This window comes from Haliotis cracherodii, unplaced genomic scaffold (assembly GCF_022045235.1).
Source record: "Haliotis cracherodii isolate W230 unplaced genomic scaffold, xgHalCrac1.p SCAF_5, whole genome shotgun sequence".
NCBI lineage: Eukaryota > Metazoa > Mollusca > Gastropoda > Lepetellida > Haliotidae > Haliotis > Haliotis cracherodii.
In genome coordinates, this window is record NW_027266308.1 from 27781057 (window position 1) to 27800446 (window position 19390).

The window sequence follows — 19390 nt, forward strand, 5'->3', positions numbered from 1 at the left end:
TTTGCTTTGATAGGCACAGAAGACGTTTGGTTTCATAATAACTGACACATAATCATGAGTGATAACTTATTTATTTACACAATTGTTGCAGATACTGGGCTATTTATCAAGAATGTTGTAAAATGGGCACCAACTTTTGCAACAATGTTGTTACAGATTACCTGTTATTGCCGGATAGTTTGTTAATAATTTATTCAAAATTAATTGCAAACAGTCTGAAAGTCGTATATTTATCTCAAAGTGCTTTTAGAAACCTTTTATAGCATGTCCCAGACAATATTATATAGATCTAAAAGATAAAAAAAAATATAAAAATGATCTCCCCGGCCGGGAATTGAACCCGGGTCTCCCGCGTGACAGGCGGGGATACTGACCACTATACTACCGAGGATCTGATAACTTCTCAGCAATTTAGGTTATTTATAGAGTTGTTCACGTAGCTAGTCTAGCTTGACATGCTTGAAATAGTTCCTGCTGGGAGTCGCTCGAGCTGACGTCATGAGTTGTGTCACGTGACTTGGTCTGTACTCGCTAACGTGCTTGTTCCAAAATATTCGGAATACTATCGTTGTGTACAACATATCAGAAAAGAATCGTCTTAGTTGACACCGATTTATGGTAAGTTTATTAACTCAATAATTGATGGAAAACTTCACTTGGGGATAAATGATGTATTTAATGGGTTTTATTTTGGTCGACGGAGGGGCAGATGTGTTGTCCACAAGTGTGTCGGCCCAGGTTTGAGCCGCGTACATTTGACTTCGACCTGGGCAAAAAGAAAGGTGGGCATTGAGGAGCACGAACATTTGGCGATCACGATAATCGCACAGGTGCACTTCACAAATATTTCCTTACATGTCATGTTTGTAAGTTTTCATTTTAAATGGAATGTGAGAAAGCGCGTTCCCGTAGTCGGTGGTTGTAGGAGACGGAGTCAGGAATGTGTGTCGTTGTCACTTCCTGAAGTTGCAGAATCAGGTTTATTTTTGTTGGTGTTAGGAGGTACTTTCTTGTTTTCATTCTTACATCAAACAGTTATCTGCGGAGATAGTATAGATTTGCTTGTTACCTGCTCTTGTCTGAAGGAGCAGTTTTGTAATGTTACGCTCAGGTAGGTTTCTACCTGTCAATTCAAACACCTGTAGGCCCATTGTGTGCACTGCTGAGATAAATCTGGCAAAATTCCTTGTATTATTCAATCTCAGCAGTAATTCAAATTGTGAAAGATCCAAATGGCTGTTTTTAGGTTGCCGGTGAAATAGAATACTGACATAATCTTTATAACAGACCAGCACAATACTATAAGGGTTGGAGCCTGAACATGACAGAGGTGATAGGAGATGGAGAATGTTGACATAATAAGCCAGAATTTGATCAGATTTAATGCATTAAGACATTTGTTTCACCGTTTTTCTTTCTCGTGTGAATACTGTGCTAAGATGTATTGAAATAGCTGTACTTGTGTCAGGTTCAGCCTTGCCTGAGTTCCCATAATAATCAATAGCTTGAATATGTTTCTGACATATAGCTAATAAATCTACCAACTCACTGTGAATATAAAAATGATGTTTTCAAACTAATTGAGCTTTTGTCATGTTCATGTAGGTTAATTAAGCTAATTAGATGCAAGTTGCCTCCAGATGATGGCCAGTAAACAGTATCCATTGGTAATATCTGCTCTTGAAAACACCCCCTTGCTGCAAGTCTGACTGATTCATATCAGCTATGTACTGGCCCACATGAACAAAGGCAGTGGTGAGGTGGTGAAAAACAGTCCGCAAACATTTTACATTGTATGACTGGTTGAATAAACGGATATGAAATTGATAGTACAGGCATGCTTTTACAATGTTCTAAATCTTGATAAACGGCAGATTTACAATATTGTTTTGCAAATTGAACATAAAAAAGAATGAGACAAAGTGGCTTTGCCAGTAAAGTTCTTTATAACCAGAATCTCATCCGGGCAATTTTTATTTATGTTTCCAATGTAGATAGCTAATGAAGTAAATTTACCCAGAGGGTATCTATGAATAAAACATTTGAATGATTTAGTCTTGAGGCAACACATTTTTCACTTTTATTTTCACGGGCCCTGTGCCCCTTCTGAAAAGCAGCTGGAAAAGAAACAAATTAAACGTAAAGATTATTTTTGCTATGACTTCCGCTTGTTATACATTTTAAAATGTTATATGTAAATTCCATGTCTACATCACTATCAGTGATTCAAAAAGCCAGCTGCAGTTTTATCTCCACAGCAGAATGACTTTCATATAAATAAATGGAGCCAAATAAATAAATGATCTATCTACATAGCTATTTAATATTTTTCAACCGACCTTGTGTGGAAAAGCTGGAATAAATGTGTGAAACATAAAATTAAAAAACTGTGGCCTAATTTTTGAAACAGATTCTTTATCATTATATGGTTTGAAAAAATTATTTTATCCAGTGGTCAAGTGGTACCAAAAAATCTCTGGTCAAACCAAAACTTGCGAGGCAACTACTCATCACCACATTCACAACAGCTTTCACTCCTTAGGATTAAAATTGTCTACCCAAGTTCTGACTTTTTTCATTCCGAATCTTTCCTTAAAGGTATTACAATAAGGAGATTGACATTTCATTTTTCCATTGGCAAGTTGGATAACCTTGATTAAAGAGTTTTATTTTTATTGTTATAGTGGATCAGTTAAATCGTTGACTGTGCGTTTCATAAGCAACAATAGTCCTCCTACTTTAGAATATGGACACATTTTCCATGACCAACAAATGGTACTCTGTGAAATGGTCATAGGAACAGCTGCGATGCATTCCTGGTGTAATTATGTGTACTCCAGACAAACTTGTTATCAGATGATGAGGTAATAAAACTGTATATTGTAATTGAAGTAATTAGCACTGCAGGCATTTAGCAAGTCAGTGCCAAAGTGTGTGCTTTGTGAAATACCATCTAGGATGGGAGGGGAGTGTGTGCTTATAAGGACATATGGACACACTACTCATAGTATGAGTTACAAGTGTCATTAGGCCTAATAGGGATAATTAGTTTTTGTTTAAAATACCTTCAACAGTGTTTGGGATGTATCATATTAGGTGCTTTATTTAATCTTAAAGAGTTAGCATCAATGATAAAACAGTAAGGGCTGTCCCCTTAGTGTATTTGAAATGATACATATTTAGCAGCGACAGGAACTGTTTAAGTCCACTAGTCCTAATAATGATAACATATAATGGCAAATACTATTAGTCCTTAGGATACCTTAACTATTGGGCAGTTTGGCACAGATTATAGGACTAGTGCCAATTTCTAATGCTGTTCAGGTAAAATTAGTTCCAGTCCCAAAATAATTAATATATGTTTCAATCCATGAATAATAATAATTTACTTTAAGATACTACTCACCTGAGCACTCCAATGCCAACCATATTAAATTATCAATCCAACAAACATAGGAGTTGATATTTTATATTTATTATAATCATGAGTTTTAGATGGTTTGACATATATATACTTAATATTCCTTTTCATCAAATAATTCATCACTGAGCCTGTTATTTTTTAAAATCTGAAGATAGAGATAATCATTATAATAGAGGATATATTATACTTAGAATTATGATAATCATAATAATGGAAGGTGTTCATTAGAGGAGGCAGTCACATCCTGCTAATTATCTTGATAACATTAAATACAAAAGTGCATTTCTTCCATAGTCATTCTACATATCTGCTTAGGCATCATGGTAGCCTGGCATTTGTCACAAAGCTGGCGATGATATATGTCTGGAATGAAGGAAGCTTTGTGAACTTTGCCTTTTGAAGAAAATCGCTGCTAGTAGACTTGCAGAAGGCTCTACTAAGAACATTATCATAACATTAAGAATTAACAGCAACTGCTTCATGTTCTTATTTTGTTTCCATGAAAGAATGTCATTTACTGTTAACATCTACAACAAACTAGATTTGATAGTTAACCAGATGCATAACCGTTATTTATCTAGACTTGCTCAGAGGCTGATAATTGGCCCTTAATCAGAGATCCCAAATGAACCAGTTACAGGTTCGGGTTGAGGAATATGGACTTGTCTGCCATTTAGGGTACCGGGTACTTTTCTGTATTCTAATTTTAGTTAGGGTACGTTACAGTACCCTTGCCGACAACGACCCATTCAGCCATATTTACCCGTAAGCCTGTCGCTTGTGCCAGTAAAGTGTTCAACATGAGACATATAAATCAGCCCTTGTCATCACCTTTGTGATCAAATTTGACAGAAATGTGTCCTGATGATACAACAGACGAACATTAGGAATCCTGCGATCCACTCAGCTTCTAACACTGCTATTGGTACAAAGCAGAGGTAATCAAAAACAAATGACTTGCTGTGATATCTCAATTGAGTTTCTCCACTGATGGAGGAGGGGGTAAAGGTCAGAGGATCCCCCACCCCCAGTTTCCAGATTGGAGGGAACAGCTGAAATACACACCATCTGCCAATCAAGCTGACAGCTTTATTATGATTCTGGAAATGAAGAATGTCCCTCCTAGGCCCCTTAGGTCATCAAATGCAGACTGTGTGTTGTTTTGTGGGGTAAGCTGTTTACAGACAAGTTGGTGTATATTGGGAATTAGCACTGCATCTACAATAAGGTAACAATGTTGTCCAAATTGAGTCTACTTGTGCCATTGTGGGAGCTTCATAGGTATGGGTAGAAATCCAAGTATTGTATATAAGTATTGTTATGTATATCGCTTGGCTGATACAAGCAAATATTTATATGCTTGCAACCGTAATTATTTATAGCCTTCTTGAATATTATATAATCAGTTCAAGTATGATGTGGAAACTTGAAAGGCACTCCATTAACTGAAATATATTGTTCCATATTATTACTATTGTAGAAGAGAATTTTTGTGGATATAAAGATGATGTAGATTAAGTTAAAATATTTCCCAACAATATTTTTTTATCTCCGGATTTTAAAAACTTATAATTCAGGGTTGTGATTCACTCTTAAAAAAGAAAGAATATCAACTTATGAAATAAATGAACTGTATCAGGATACGAATTGTTTCATATCCCTAGTATCGGTACACATATCACATCATGACCTCTCCATATCCTTATACTTGTAGTAAAAAGTAAACAGTACAATAGCATCAAGATTTTGCATTGCAAGTATACCCATGAACATCCGGGTTAGAATTGGTCTTCAGCAACCCTTGATTGTAAGAGGTGGCTCTGCTTGTCGTAAGAGGCGACTAATGGGATTGGTAGGTGGCAGGCTCACTGACATGGCTGATGCATGTCATCATAACCCAACTGTGTAGATTAATGTTCATGATGTCAATCACTGGATTTTGTGGTCCAGACACGCCATCACATGGCTGTAATACTGCTGAGTATGCAGTTACACGACAAACAAACAAAGCAAAGCATTGCAAGTAGCCCATTCATGTAACAATGTTGAAACTTGCCTTTGTAATGTCCGTAAATGTGGTATACCCATGAATATACCTCATGTTGTGCTGACTTGGTTTCTTTGTGTTTATTGGTTATAAGAAAGATGGATATATGCTGAATTAACAAAACATACCTGCAAGCTTTGTAAGGTGGAAAACTTGTTTGTGAGAAATTAGCTGACCCAAATACTTCCACGTTCATTCACTGATGTGCACTTCGTAAACAGAGATATTTATTTTGGTGCAACCTTTATGTTTACTTGAAATTTTCTTAGATCCTATTCGATAAAGAGACATCACAGTGTTATTTCTCAGTTATCTGAATGTTGGTGTAAACATTTCCGTGATACTTCAAATAGTTTCCATGCTTAAACAAATAGTGAAAGCAGCATCTTTCATATGACACTGTTGATTAGGTGAAGAAACTGTCACTACTTCCTGTCGAGGTTGAAATAGTTGTGTCTGAATTGTCAAATTTTCCGAAGGTTTCTTCGAGACAGTACTGAGTTTTTTTGTTCAGCTGAAGATGATTGACTGACTACCTGTTGAGTGGTAGCTTCTGTGAGTATTAGGATATGTGCTCGTAGAGATTGCAGCGTTTTATAATCATGATAATGATTTCAAGAAAGTATCATTAAGAATTTTGATTGGGGGTCAGATGGAGACGCAGTCCAGAGGGAAATACTGGCGTGAGTACATCGTTGGTCATTACTGATTCTGCATCAAGTTGAGGCCTTGCGGATGCAGGCTTTGTGTTATGTAGAGTTGCAAATTTGTCTTGGTATTGAGAAACATTGAAAGAGAGAAGAAATCAACTTAATTCAGCCATGTCTAAGTGTTCACCAGAGGTGGGTGGTATAACAGTATGCCATGATGTGAAATACTAATGAACGTGGATCGCAATTTGTTAGGATAATACTGGTATGTTGCGTTTTTTAAGCTCAGAGCTGCAGTTAACTTTTTGAGCATTTGAGTTTTTACTCTAGGGTTTCTATCTTAATTGGGTTATTACATTTTTCTTGGGTAAACAATATTTTTTCACTCATCTATTCATCACTCTATTGTCTTTTTTGTTGCAAAATTAGCGAATATTTTATGATTTAAAAAAAATTAAATAATGTTTTAGATGTATATAACTGTTCTAAATATATAGGCTAGACCCGGAAAGTAAATTAGCTTGTAATTGTGTTTTGGAAATTAGCTCCTTTGTATGCATGCTGAAAAAGGTTTATTTGGTTTTTACGCATGTTGTTTTTATACATTTGAGTATTTCATTTAGTGCATGCGTTTCTGTACGCAAGTTAATTGAAAGTAATTGGGTTTTGAATATTTTGGGTGGGTATTTTACGCAGATATCTTAGATATAGATATCTTAGATATTCTTATCTGTAGCTCTGCTCATGCATATTTTCATCTTGTTGACAAAGCTTACATAAGTGACCAGACTGAAGTCGAATTGAAATTATGAAAGTAGTAGCTCTTTACTGTGATGGAAAAAGAGAAACTATTTTGCTTCCTGTATATAATGTGTCTATTGCAAACGTGACCATAGCAGCATCTAACAAAATGGTGGACCTCTACAAGATGTAAAAAATGTGAGGGGTAGTTCTTTTTTCTCCCGGTTCATGACAAATAACATATGAAAGACCACATGTGATATATTGTTGTACATATTGCAATACATGAATCAGTATTGCCTTAAATTGCAATACAAAAGTCAATCCTATACCCATCACTACTCAGCATTAGAAATTTGCACTAGTTTTATAGTCCATGCCAAACTGCCCAATAATTCTTGTATTATAAGGACTAGTGGAAATTTGCCATCTTTAAGGGTTTTTCTATATGTTATCATTATAAGGACTAGCTACTGCTCACTATAGCTAAAATATCAATACAGTGAATTTCTTTTTTAGCGAACTGTGTGGAATCCCACCGACTCAGTATATTAACTGAAACACTGACCAGACTGACATTATTGGCGCCTTGACTGTTTGTGGTCGGGGAATGCCATTATTTGTCATATACCAAGTCATGGTTGTTGTCATTTAAGAATCCAGAGGTCATCCATCGCATAAAGATGTTTCCCATTATGCGATCACTCATTGGTTGATATCAAACAGTTACCTGTCAAATTGTTCCATGCTTACAAAACCAACCCGTGATGCCAAATAGTAATTTATTAACCAGGGATGTATTTTTGAATTTTTATACATATTGCCTAAAAAAAAAACAGTCGGGAGAGTTTACTTAATCACAGGATCCCTTTGTTTTTCTACAGTAAATATGTTAATTATTCTGTTATCAAGTTCATTATAAGTAAAGTGTGGTTGGATAAAATAAAATAGGCTGCTTAAAAAAAATTCTCAGGTGCTTTTTTCAAATGTTTTTCTTAAAAGAGGAGGTTGGACCTTCTTGTTTATGCTTATTGTTGGAAAAAAATATGTGGGAGGACCTTTCTAATTTTTTCCCTCCAAGAATACTAACAAACACAACAAGGCACACTTTGAACTCATCCAAATACAATATTCATCATCAAGAATTTAAGTCACAGGAATTTTGAAAAATATTTTTTTATTGGCAATAAATATGACACACCTGATTTAATGTGACATACCGAAGCCCTGAGAAACATTTACTGTTCGTTTGTTTTTGGCCTCAAACCATGTGATGTGTGATGTATTTATAGCCAATTGAGTAAGGTAAAGATGTGTACAGTATATCAAATTATCAATATCATGTATATGAGACGAGAGTCTTGTTTCAGATAGTACTCATATGTACTGTGGTATAAGTCTTATGTTACCAGTAAACTACGAGAGATACAATAGCTTAAGCACTATGATGGCTCTGTGAAATGGTCCTCATTCAAAATGCCCGTTGTAAGATGTACATGCAGATGTCATGTCTATTTTGGGGTTCCGCACATTAAGTTTTATGTGTGGGTCTGTTTTCGTTGCCTTTAGCCTGCATGACATGTTAAAAATAGCACATTGTTTGGCTGTGGCCACAATACACCTGCTTTTATTGTACTTTTGAAAGAAGACATTTCAGCATTGTAAACCAATTAGGTTATTGAAATCTAGAAGCTTGTCAGTGTGGGAGTTCCTGTTCTAGTACATAGGTTTATACTTTGTGTGGTCATCAAAGGCTGTTGGTTGTTGAGGTTAGTGAAAACAAGGCTTGCCAAGTGTTTGAATGAGTGAGTATGTTTTTTACAATGCTTTTAGCAATATTCCACCAATATTACAGAGGGAGACACCAGGAATGGGCTTCACAAATTGTACCCATTTGGGAATCAAACCTGGTTCTCTGTCATGATGAGCGAACACTTTAACCACCAGGCTACCTCCCAGTGTTAGAAATAAAAGGGAGTCCTGTCATTGAAGTTTTCTGCTGGAGTAGAAGTAACATAACATGCTGATTATACAAGTCTAGGCAGTTGAGGGACCCGTTTAAATTAATATTTTTATTATTAAGGCCATGACAAGGACTTTCATACTTTCCATGACTCCCTACTCTAAGCTGCTTGCAGTGGGAGTAATGTTTGTGTTATCGATATTAGCAATTGATTATAACACATGTGAGAACAGCTGACATTTGCAACGGTAAACACCATGGACTGAATCCACCTTGTCTTTAATTTATTTCAGTCCATGTATGAGGGAAAAAAATAATTTGGTGGAGAAAAATGTATTGTGTAATAAACATGATAATAGTAAATGTTAGTCTATGGAGACCAATCTTCGATTCCCCACGGGTAGGCTGAGGCCATTTCTTGGTGACTCTGTCCTTATAATGCAACACCCCATGGTGATGCTGGGTTAGCTTTGGATCAGTTTAACCAATTTGCTTCTTGTACGAGGTGACTAAAATGGGTCAGGTGGTCAGTTTTGGTGACCTGGATGACTGTGTGACGTACCCGGAATACAGGGGGCATGCTAATGATATCAACCACTATTTTTTCTAAACCATACTTGATTATTTACAAACCGCCATGAAATAGCTTGAATATTGTTGACGACTGCTTTAAGAAAGCAAACAAGCAAGTGATAGGGCTTGAATTCTTCAGGACTACATAAAACTGTACTCCCCTTCATCTTTTCATGAGATAGTAACTGTGTCGAACCCTGCATCGGATATTTATAAAGGTAGAGTTAAGGCAGCTAATGTCAAATGGAAGACAGTACTAGATTAGCCTTTACTGGGCTTCTTTCATGAATAATCATGATTTCCGATAAGAAGAAATAATTATTCATTCCAAACCCTGCACATAATGGAGTCCTATAGACCAGTGCTGCCACAATTGACCCGCACTGACCACACTGATGACTGTCTACCTACTTCCTCCACACAGTCGACATGTCTACTAGCATGTCCATCCATCAGTCGAAGACATTTGAGAGATGAGGAACATTTCAACTTGATTGAGAATTTATGAGGATTTGCCTTTTTCCTGTAAATAATTCATTGTTTGTCTCGTGATTGTCTGCCTTTTCAAACCAGTTTCAAATGCTGATGTATGTATGAGTGTGGGATATGGAGGACAATTCAGCTCCTCGACTGAACGCTTATTTGGCACTACCACTTAAAATTCATGTAAATAATTATGATAAATTTCAAAATCTAAATTGCCAATTACAAGAACCTTGAACATCTGCTGTTCTTTTTATGTTGTTTATGTTAATTGGAAGGTATACACTAACAAACTTGAGGTTATGACTGGCAAATGAGTATTGAATTAATCATCACTCACTCATTCACTTGATTATTTACAGACAGCTGTCATAAAACTGGAATATTGCTGAGTGTGGTGTCACTCACTCACTCACTTGCTCGCTCGCTCGAGGTTATCCTAGTGCTAATTTGCAACTTCATTCTTGACTTTCTAACCCCACTGACAAGTGACATGACACAACATGTGGGTCTACCATCAATATAAATCAATCGACCATTATCACGTATGTGAAATCATTATCTGTTTAATTGATCTGACCCTGTGGTTAATTATTCACAAGTTCAGAGGGGGTGCCACTCATTTGGACCATTAAATCGACCAATTAATTGATTATTGCATTCCACAGAAGGTCATGTGACAGGAAAGAGATATATAATGGCGTTTAACGGCAAGCACCTTCAGAGGCAGCGCTGATAATAAATTAATTGTCTTTGTACCTTTCAACTTTATTGTTCCTTTTTATGAACCATTTAGAGTTATTAAGTGTTGGGTAAAGATGTACAAAATACTGACTAATACCTGTACATGTGTTCATTTGTTAATTGACAGCAAAATGCCACCAATATCACCATATATCACCAGATTATCCAGTGATTAATATTATAAGCATCGTTAGGGTGCAGTCAGCATCCTATCAACCAAGTCACAGAGTCTGACCACCCAATCTATAAAGTCCCCTCTTGCGACATATCCTAACCCTGAATAGTTAATTACATGAATTATGACTGCAAATGACGCTTTAGGTCAGGGGTAGATGCAGGACTCGGTAAGTTGATAAACAGCCTACAAATAACCTATGAACTATATTTTTATCAACTCTGTGAACAAAGCCTCATGTGAATGCTTCTGAAAAAAAAGGTCCCCACTCTTTCACAGCCTATAAACATGATAAATGGTATTGGAAAGCATAAATTTTTTTAAGCCTTGTTACAGCAATCATTGCATTTAGATTGTTTTGTTGGAGCCGCTCTTGATGCTACCTGACCTTATAAAGTGAGGTCCCCCTGCACCAGTCAGGCTATAGACACGAGCAAGTGGGCATCTCTGTTTAATACTATTTGGGAAAATCCTGACAAATGTTGTCTGTTTAATGATGTGTGCTCAGACAGACAGATTTGTACTGATTAACAACATCCAGAGATTGGCTTTCAAATTAGTCTGAGCAGTAGCTATTTACAGAGTACAGTCTCATTGCCATTGTCTTTTGAACCCTCTGTGGGATGTCTCTCTGCTGAAACATATTATGAGTGATCAGGTCCCATTGGGGAGACTCAACATCTATCATGATGGCGTTGAAGTGAGAAAACGTTGTACTCTTCATTGTCTCGTTGGAGGGGTAACCATGTTGGGACTTGGATCAGACTAAAATGGGGATTGGTGCCAAAATAAGTTTTAGAACACTTAGTTAAGTCCTTATAGTGATAACAGCAAAATTCTCAAAAAGGGGCAAATTTCTATTTGTCCTTATGATACCTTAACTATTGGGCAGTTTGGCAGGGACTATAGGACTAGTGCCAATTTCTAATGCTGGGTTTGCTTCTCTGAGTTTACCTACACGCCCAACATGACCTCTGACAGTATACTTCCTGACAATTTATTTTTCCAAATTGATGAATTTTGTTGCAGTGACTCATATGCCAGCACTTTTGAGAATGTTTATGAGAGAACCAATATATATATCACCTACACTTGCACATTAATTGAAAAAAATAGAAAAATGCTTCTGAAGCCAACTAAGATGCCTACTCTTGGGCGCTGCCTTTTTTTTTTTATGCCTATCACATATCACTGTGTACAAGGAAACGTTTTTGCACTAAGAATTAGGTGTGTGTGTGTGTGTGTTGGGGACACTCACACATGTATGCACATCTCTATATAAGTGAAATTATATATCTTGAACACAAAGTTATACCCCATTTCACCTCACCTACTGTTGTTCTTGGATTAAAGTCTAAGTTTTAGTTCTGGACCAAACAATCCAGTGATTGACATCATGAACATTGATCCACACAGTTGTGATGCGATCACATGCATCAACCAAGTCAGTGAGCCTGACGACCCGATCATGTCAGTCGCCTCTTACAACAAGTATAGTCGCCTTTTACGGCAAGCATGGGTTGCTGAAGACCTATTCTACCCCGCATCTTCATGGGTCTAAAATCTTAGTGACCAACCATTATAGTTTCGAGTAGGTGGTATGTTTGCCATCTTTTGATATTTTAAATGTTTATTGTTTCATATATTTCATTGCTCATAACATTCCATAGAGATACAGTGACCATATACCTAAGACTACATACATATGGAAATGACAATAGCATATAAACATAGATGATATTATTTGATTTTCACATCTTTTATGCATTTACTAAATCAAAGATGTCTGGATTTTGAAGCTTGAGTTATGTACTGAGTAGTTAATTCAACATGATGCACTCTCATGTACTATTTACAGCATGGTAGGATAGAGCAGTGTAGTGAATGTCACATTCATGTGTAGAGGGCTGCCTCCATATTCAAAGAGCCGTGTTGATTGTTGGACATTAGAGGAATGCTCAATGGCAGAGGGTTTCATAGCTCCACATTTGAAAATACAAAGACGGGGCCAGATGGTAGGGAAGGGTTGACCCCGGGTCAAGACTGGTGGACTCCCTTACAGCTGAGAAATGCCATCTGTGCTCACCCTCCACTACAGCAGGGATTGTTATGCTACCAATTGAACTGTTTAATGTGTGCTTACTGAATGAGTGTCATTCATAGTCATGGTTCTAATGCATTGTGAGTTGAGACTTTTTTCAATTGGTTTTCAAATTCCATGATCCTAAGACAATGAAAAGTTTACGAATAACATGCTTTTGTTCGAATGAATTAAAACTTACGTTTTTCAGGGATTTATCAGGATTTCAATCTACAGTGCCCTTGGCAGGCATGTTGGGAAAAAATGTAATTTTGTTCAAAATTGAGCATTTGTTTTATAGCTCGTATTTTCCTAAAAGTTCAGAGGTGTTTTAATATGTATTTTTAACATTGCTTTCAGTGCAACAATGTGGAACTCATCATTAAGCCTCTGCCTCTATATTATTCTTTATCAGTTATCAGTTCAGTTATAACCATAACTGCATGAATTGGGAAATGTTTATTTCCAATTTGGGAATTTTAACGGACATTTGCTGCAGACTTGGGGCCTAATATCAGCCTCTAGGCAGGTCTAGATAAATCCCTGTGTTCACCACAGAAAGGTGGTGCATGCAATATATTGAACTGGCGCACATAGAAATGTTTGACTTATGCTGCACACTTGGTAACATATTTGTTTACTTTTTGACCAAATGAAAAAATAAAAATCTCAAATATCTTTTAATATTTATTTTTTTCACAACCATCAGACCAGACATTTATGGTAAAAAACTACATGAACCAAGATGTGAAAAAAACCTGTCCCAACGTGTTGCCTCAATGCTGTGTGATACACAGCTGTATATCATTTATATGTCAGATTGGCTGGTGTGTAATCGAGATACCTACTAGAGACTCAACATGTCACTATACATGATGGGAGTTCCGCTTTGTTGCTGTAATTGGTGTAATTACCGCCCCATTACCACTGTCCTGAACACTCCTCGCCTTGCTTGTCAGAAGGAAACTATTGAGAATTAGGAAAAAAGACAGCAAACATGCTTCTACTTTTTATTAACATAGTATATGGGATATATTGTCATTATTTACTGGTGTTTGAAGTTAAATGGGTCCTGAATTCTTTCAGGTCTTCTACGGTACCACCTAAATCTCTACTTTTAAACCCTGTGGGGAATCCAGGTCAGAATAGGTCCCAGGATCCTATGCTGGTTGTAAGATGCGTCCAAATGGATTGTATGGTCAGGTTGGACTTGGTTGAATGCATGTCATTGTACCCTGATGACGTGATGTCATCACTGGATTGTCTGGACCAGACTTGATTATTTACAGGCCACCGTTGTATAGCTTGAATATTGCTGAATGTAGTGTTTAGCAAACTTTAACTTCTAACAGTAGGGTTATGACAAGGACCATTTGACTTTCATGCTTTCAATTTTTGACATAATCTTGGATGCTGGGTCTCACTGCCTTGGGGATTCAAGGCAAATATAGGTTCATTGTACTCCTAGCTTGTCACAGGAGCCGACAAATGACGATAGTTTGATCAGGTTCAATGACTTTGCTCATTGCGTGTCATCGTGATGCAATGGCGAGGACCGTTGCTCATGCTTTCAGTCACTGGTTTGGCTTGTCCAGACTTGATTCTTTACAGGTGATGGGATGTGGCTTGAATGTGTTTGAGAGGCTGATAACAATGATAACATGCTGATTATACAAGCTAGACATGCTAGATATCTAGACATGCTTGCCCTGTTTATTTTAATCATCTCAAGAACTGGAATAAAACACATACAGAGATATTACCCAGTGATGGTGTGGGAAAGCTGTGATACCGCTGTCTCTGAAAGGTAAAGTCCCTCTCCTTATTGGTTCAGTATGGGGTCCTTCCTTCTATGTTGGTCAAACAACTTTCGCCTTTATCTAACTTCCCCACATTGGTAGTCAGGTAGTGGTCAGTTGGTCCTGGTGTCGCATGTTTGTACAACCACCATCAGTATTTGTCAATCTTGTTTTACTGTCCATGTTGAGTCAACACATTGGCGAAGTCATGTGACCTGAATACAAGGTCAAGGTCATTCTCATCCATGTATGGAGGGTACACTATTGACGTTACATGTTTTTTATGTCACATGTTGATTGAGTTTATATGAAATCCTGCCTACATAGTAATCTCGCATTTTGTCATGAGGTCATTGTTTATGTATGAAGAATAGAAGGTACACTACTCCTCTTTTGATAGGGATATTTTTCATTCTCCCATAATACACAAAATGGATTCTCATAATATGTCAAGTGTATATTTAAATAGAATGACATGTCTGATAATCCCTATCAAACATTGATCAGTATATGTATGAAATAGATTTGTTGTAGTTCCGTACTGTTTTATGGAATTCATTTAGAGGCCAATGATCAGCTTCACTTTGTATGTACATGATGTAGTCCTATTTTACATCTTTCAGGGGTGGTCGGGTAGCCTAGTGGTTAAAGCGTTCGCTCATCAAGTCAAAGACCCGGGTTTGATTCCCGACATGGGTACAATGTGTGAAGCCCATTTCTGGTGCTACTGCTGTGATATGGCTGGAATATTGTTAAAAGCAGCATAAAATCATACTCACTCACTCACTCACTCACTCACTCACTCACTCATCTTTCAAAATGGATGCAAATTTGTGTCCTTCATTAAAGGTATCCTGTGGATGAATGAAATCATTCAGTTTGTTGCCATGGAAAAATGACATAGATCATTACGTTGTTGGTATGGATGTCCAATAAACATGAATATTCCTTTGGGCTGTCAAGGTAATGCACTGAGCAGTGTAAGTTTCAGCATAGATTACGTTGGCATTTTGCAATTGTTATCATGTAAACACTAGCCTCCATGCTGCAGGAGGAATTACTAGCTAAGACCTGTCATGATAACATTCTCCCACTATCTCACAAGTGTCTTTGTCTGTGGCAATATGATATGGCCCAGGCGATAACTCCAGATATGACCTAATTACTTCATCCTGCAGAGGACACAGGCAATATGGATGGATGTGACAGCAATGCATCAAGGCAGTAGGATTGCAAGTTTGCTGCAGTATAAAACAATGTACAAAGTCATATTGGTGTTGTGAATGGCAGCAACTGTTTAACTAACGTATTATATATTACTTTAGAAATGATCTGATTCCATGCTTGACGGTGCTTTACTGCCATTTGGTCTGGAAATGCTGTGACTGAAGTCATTTTGTGGGGGTAATTCTGAAATAAATGAAGGAAACTGGCCCAGTTTAGTCTGTCATACAGACCCTGAAACAAATATATCCAATACAGCCCATGCAAGTGTATCATGGCAAGTCTAGATTACTGCAGTATCAGGAAATGAAGAAAGTCTCTGGGCTCCTTTTTATTATATTTTATAACAATAATTTAACAACTAATGTTTTTTTCTGTAAAATATGTTCATTTCAGAAACTAGATGTTAGTCTAGGCCCAGTTTATAAAAGGAAATTCTACATGCCTTATTCAAGAGATTTTAAAGAATGAATAAATACATTTTCATGAGTATCATCCGTCTAATATTTGGAAGAGTAGGGGATACGGGAGCCCAATAAAAACCTATCCTTGTGCCACCTTCGCATATGTCCATTGTAACAAGTAGGTACCCATGAGTGGCGATAGAAACTAAAAAGTGACTTTGTTTGTCAGTGGAGGCAACTAACAGGATCAGGTGGCTGGGCTTGCTGACTTGGTTGATGCATGTTATTGTATCCCGATTGTGTAGATTGATGCTCAAGATATCAATCACTGGATTGTCTGGTAGTGTAAAATGGGAGTATAATTTTTAACTGGGGTTTGCCAAGACTGAATGCCTTCATGTGGGTAGATGGAACGCTCTGTAATATAAGACAGTGTATCTCTTCATGTCAAACATCATGCAAAAAGAGGTTGCCATTTCAGCTGTAAGTGCAGCATATTCTGACTTTTGTTGCTTTGTTAGTGTTGCTAGGCAACTTTTCTGGCATCTGGTTGAAGGTCAATCGGCCATGTCATTAATTCTAAAACGCTGACATTTGGAAATCAGTACTGTAAGACATTGATAGACATCATGCACATCTGCCATACTTTAAAAAGTACGTAAACTATCTTCATCATTGGCTTGCTGTCTTAATAGGTTTTGTATCGTGAATATTTGAGGTGGTATGAATATTTCAGTGTTCAGTGTAAAATGCTTCTGACACTCTTTTGATATGACTGTAATAGAATCATTGTGATCAATATAATCAATGATGTTTGTCATGAGATATCCATAGTGTGGACTCCAGACAAGATAACATACCACTTGCTGTTGTACTTGGCCTCCGTCTAAACATACCACACAAAGGTGGAAATATTACAGGGGAAGATCACAGGTAGGATGGATGTTGGTGGTAGGAATCTCAGGTGGAGGGGCCTTTGATGAGACAGGTATGATGCTTCATATCTGAGGGGTTTGTGGCAACCAAGCCGTGATCATACGCAGCCCTTCAGGCTAAACCTGCCATGCTGATCACATGTCAATATTTGTTTATGGAATTATGGGTCTAGAATGTTGCAGTAATTCCCTTGTTGCGGGTACAGTTTGTGATACTCCTGTTGAATTCTATGATAAGCTATCATGGTTATAGAGCAAGTGTATGTATTCTATACTAAATTATCATGGTTATAATACAAGTGTATGTATTCTATACTAAATGATCATGGTTATAAAGCAAGTGTATGTATTCTATACTAAATTATCATGGTTATAAAGTAAGTGTATGTATTCTATACTAAATTATGGTTATAAAGCAAGTGTATGTATTCTATAATAAATTATCATGGTTATAAAAAAGTGTATGTATTCTATACTAAATCATTATGGTTATAAAGCAAATGTATGTATTCTATACTAAATCATCATGGTTATAAAGCAAGTGTATGTATTCTATACTATATTATCATGGTTATAAAGCTAGTGTATGTATTCTATACGAAGTTGGTTATAAAGGTTATATAACACATGAAATGCTGGGTTATAAGATTTGCCTTGTCAGTTGTACAGCATTGCAAATTAGACCTGATTGCATTTATCAATAGGTAACTCTAATGCATCCATTGTGTCTATTGTTATACAATACACATGCTGTAATATTTACCTAAAAGCCTATCACATGTGCCCAGAGTGTGTTAAATAAGGCTAAAAAATGGTTAGAGATAAAGGGTCCTTGTCATAAGCCTAAAATGCTCTAATATTAAGAATTAAAATGAGGGGAGTCCCTTGATTCTAACATTGCATATAGTTTCACTCACTCACTCGATCTGTGAAGATTCGGGGTAGAATTGGTCTTCAGCAACACATGCTTGCAGTAAAAAGCAACTATGCTTGTTGTGAGAGGCAACTAACGGGATCGGGTGGTCAGGCTTGCTGACTTGGTTGATGCATGGCCTTGTATCCCAATTGTGTGGATTGATACTCATGATGTCAATCACTGGATTGTCTGGATTGTCTACAAGTGACTCACTCACTCATTTACTCACACCTATTCACTTGTTGTAGTTTGGTATCAGGTAGTTTCCCCTTTCCCTCACTCACTCAATCCTTGACCTTGAACTTATCAAGTCTCTTCTCTAGTCTACAAGTGACTCACTCACTCACTTACCCACACCTATTCACTTGTTGTAGATTCGTATCAGGTAGTTTCCCCTTTCCCTCACTCACTCAATGCTTGACCTTGAACTTATCAAGTTTCTTCTCTAGTCTACAAGTTGTATGATGTTATCAATGTCCTGCTCGGCCTTTGTTCTTGAAGATAGGCATCTCAGACAAATACTTGTATTTATTGAAACAAGGGCCTTAATACTCTCACAAACAATTTCCGTCAGAAGTTAAGCTTTTGTTACAAGACAAAAGAGGAAAGGATGAATCTCCCAATGATCCTATTTCCATAATGGAGAGAATTAGATCAGGTTGACCTGTTATCTCTGAATCAAATGGTTGGGCCAGTAGGTTTGTGTAGGGTTTATTGTCGATAACAAAACAAGCCATCCTTTGTCACCTCAGGCTAACTGATTCCCTCATCATTAAAAAAACTTGGCTGCGACCATTGTCTGTCTTTAACACATCAGATACTTATATAGTGTGGCCTGACAACAAACCTCCCAGGCGGAACAAAGGGCGGAGGTGCTAACACCCAATCAGGGAATAACAGGGAATATAGCCCTAGGCTGGCAGCATTGGTTGGCATCAGGGACTACAGTGAGGGTCTCAAGCCATGTCCCAACTCCCCATATACACTAATTGAAGAAATTACTTTCACAGGAAGATATTCGTTAGTAGTCTGGACCATTCCTCAGAGTGTCTGAACATGGATCTGACATTTATCATTTGGTCGTGGCCGACTTGGGTGGCGTGCTGATGGTTGCTGCATGGGAGCTTAGATTCTTGGATAGATCATGTATGACTGTGGATTTGAGGTGATCTTACATTCATGGAACATGATTTAATTGACTTCTCCTTGGTATCTAACATCTGGTGTCTGAC

The 19390-nt window shown here is 37.3% G+C and overlaps 1 protein-coding gene and 1 non-coding gene across 3 annotated transcripts in view; one reads left to right on the top strand and one right to left on the bottom strand.

Moving 5' to 3' along the window:
* Window positions 1-319: 319 nt before the first annotated feature.
* On the bottom strand, window positions 320-391 carry Trnad-guc (transfer RNA aspartic acid (anticodon GUC)). The gene has a single exon. It is a non-coding gene; the product is annotated as a tRNA-Asp (tRNA).
* Window positions 392-515: 124 nt separating this feature from the next.
* Window positions 516-19390, top strand: part of LOC139443527 (signal-induced proliferation-associated 1-like protein 2) — a 106369-nt gene continuing 87494 nt past the window's right edge. For both annotated transcript variants that reach the window (XM_071224513.1, XM_071224514.1), the window contains exon 1: window positions 516-618. The gene's annotated coding sequence lies outside the window, so the exon portion shown is untranslated. The remainder of the gene's footprint in view (window positions 619-19390) is intronic.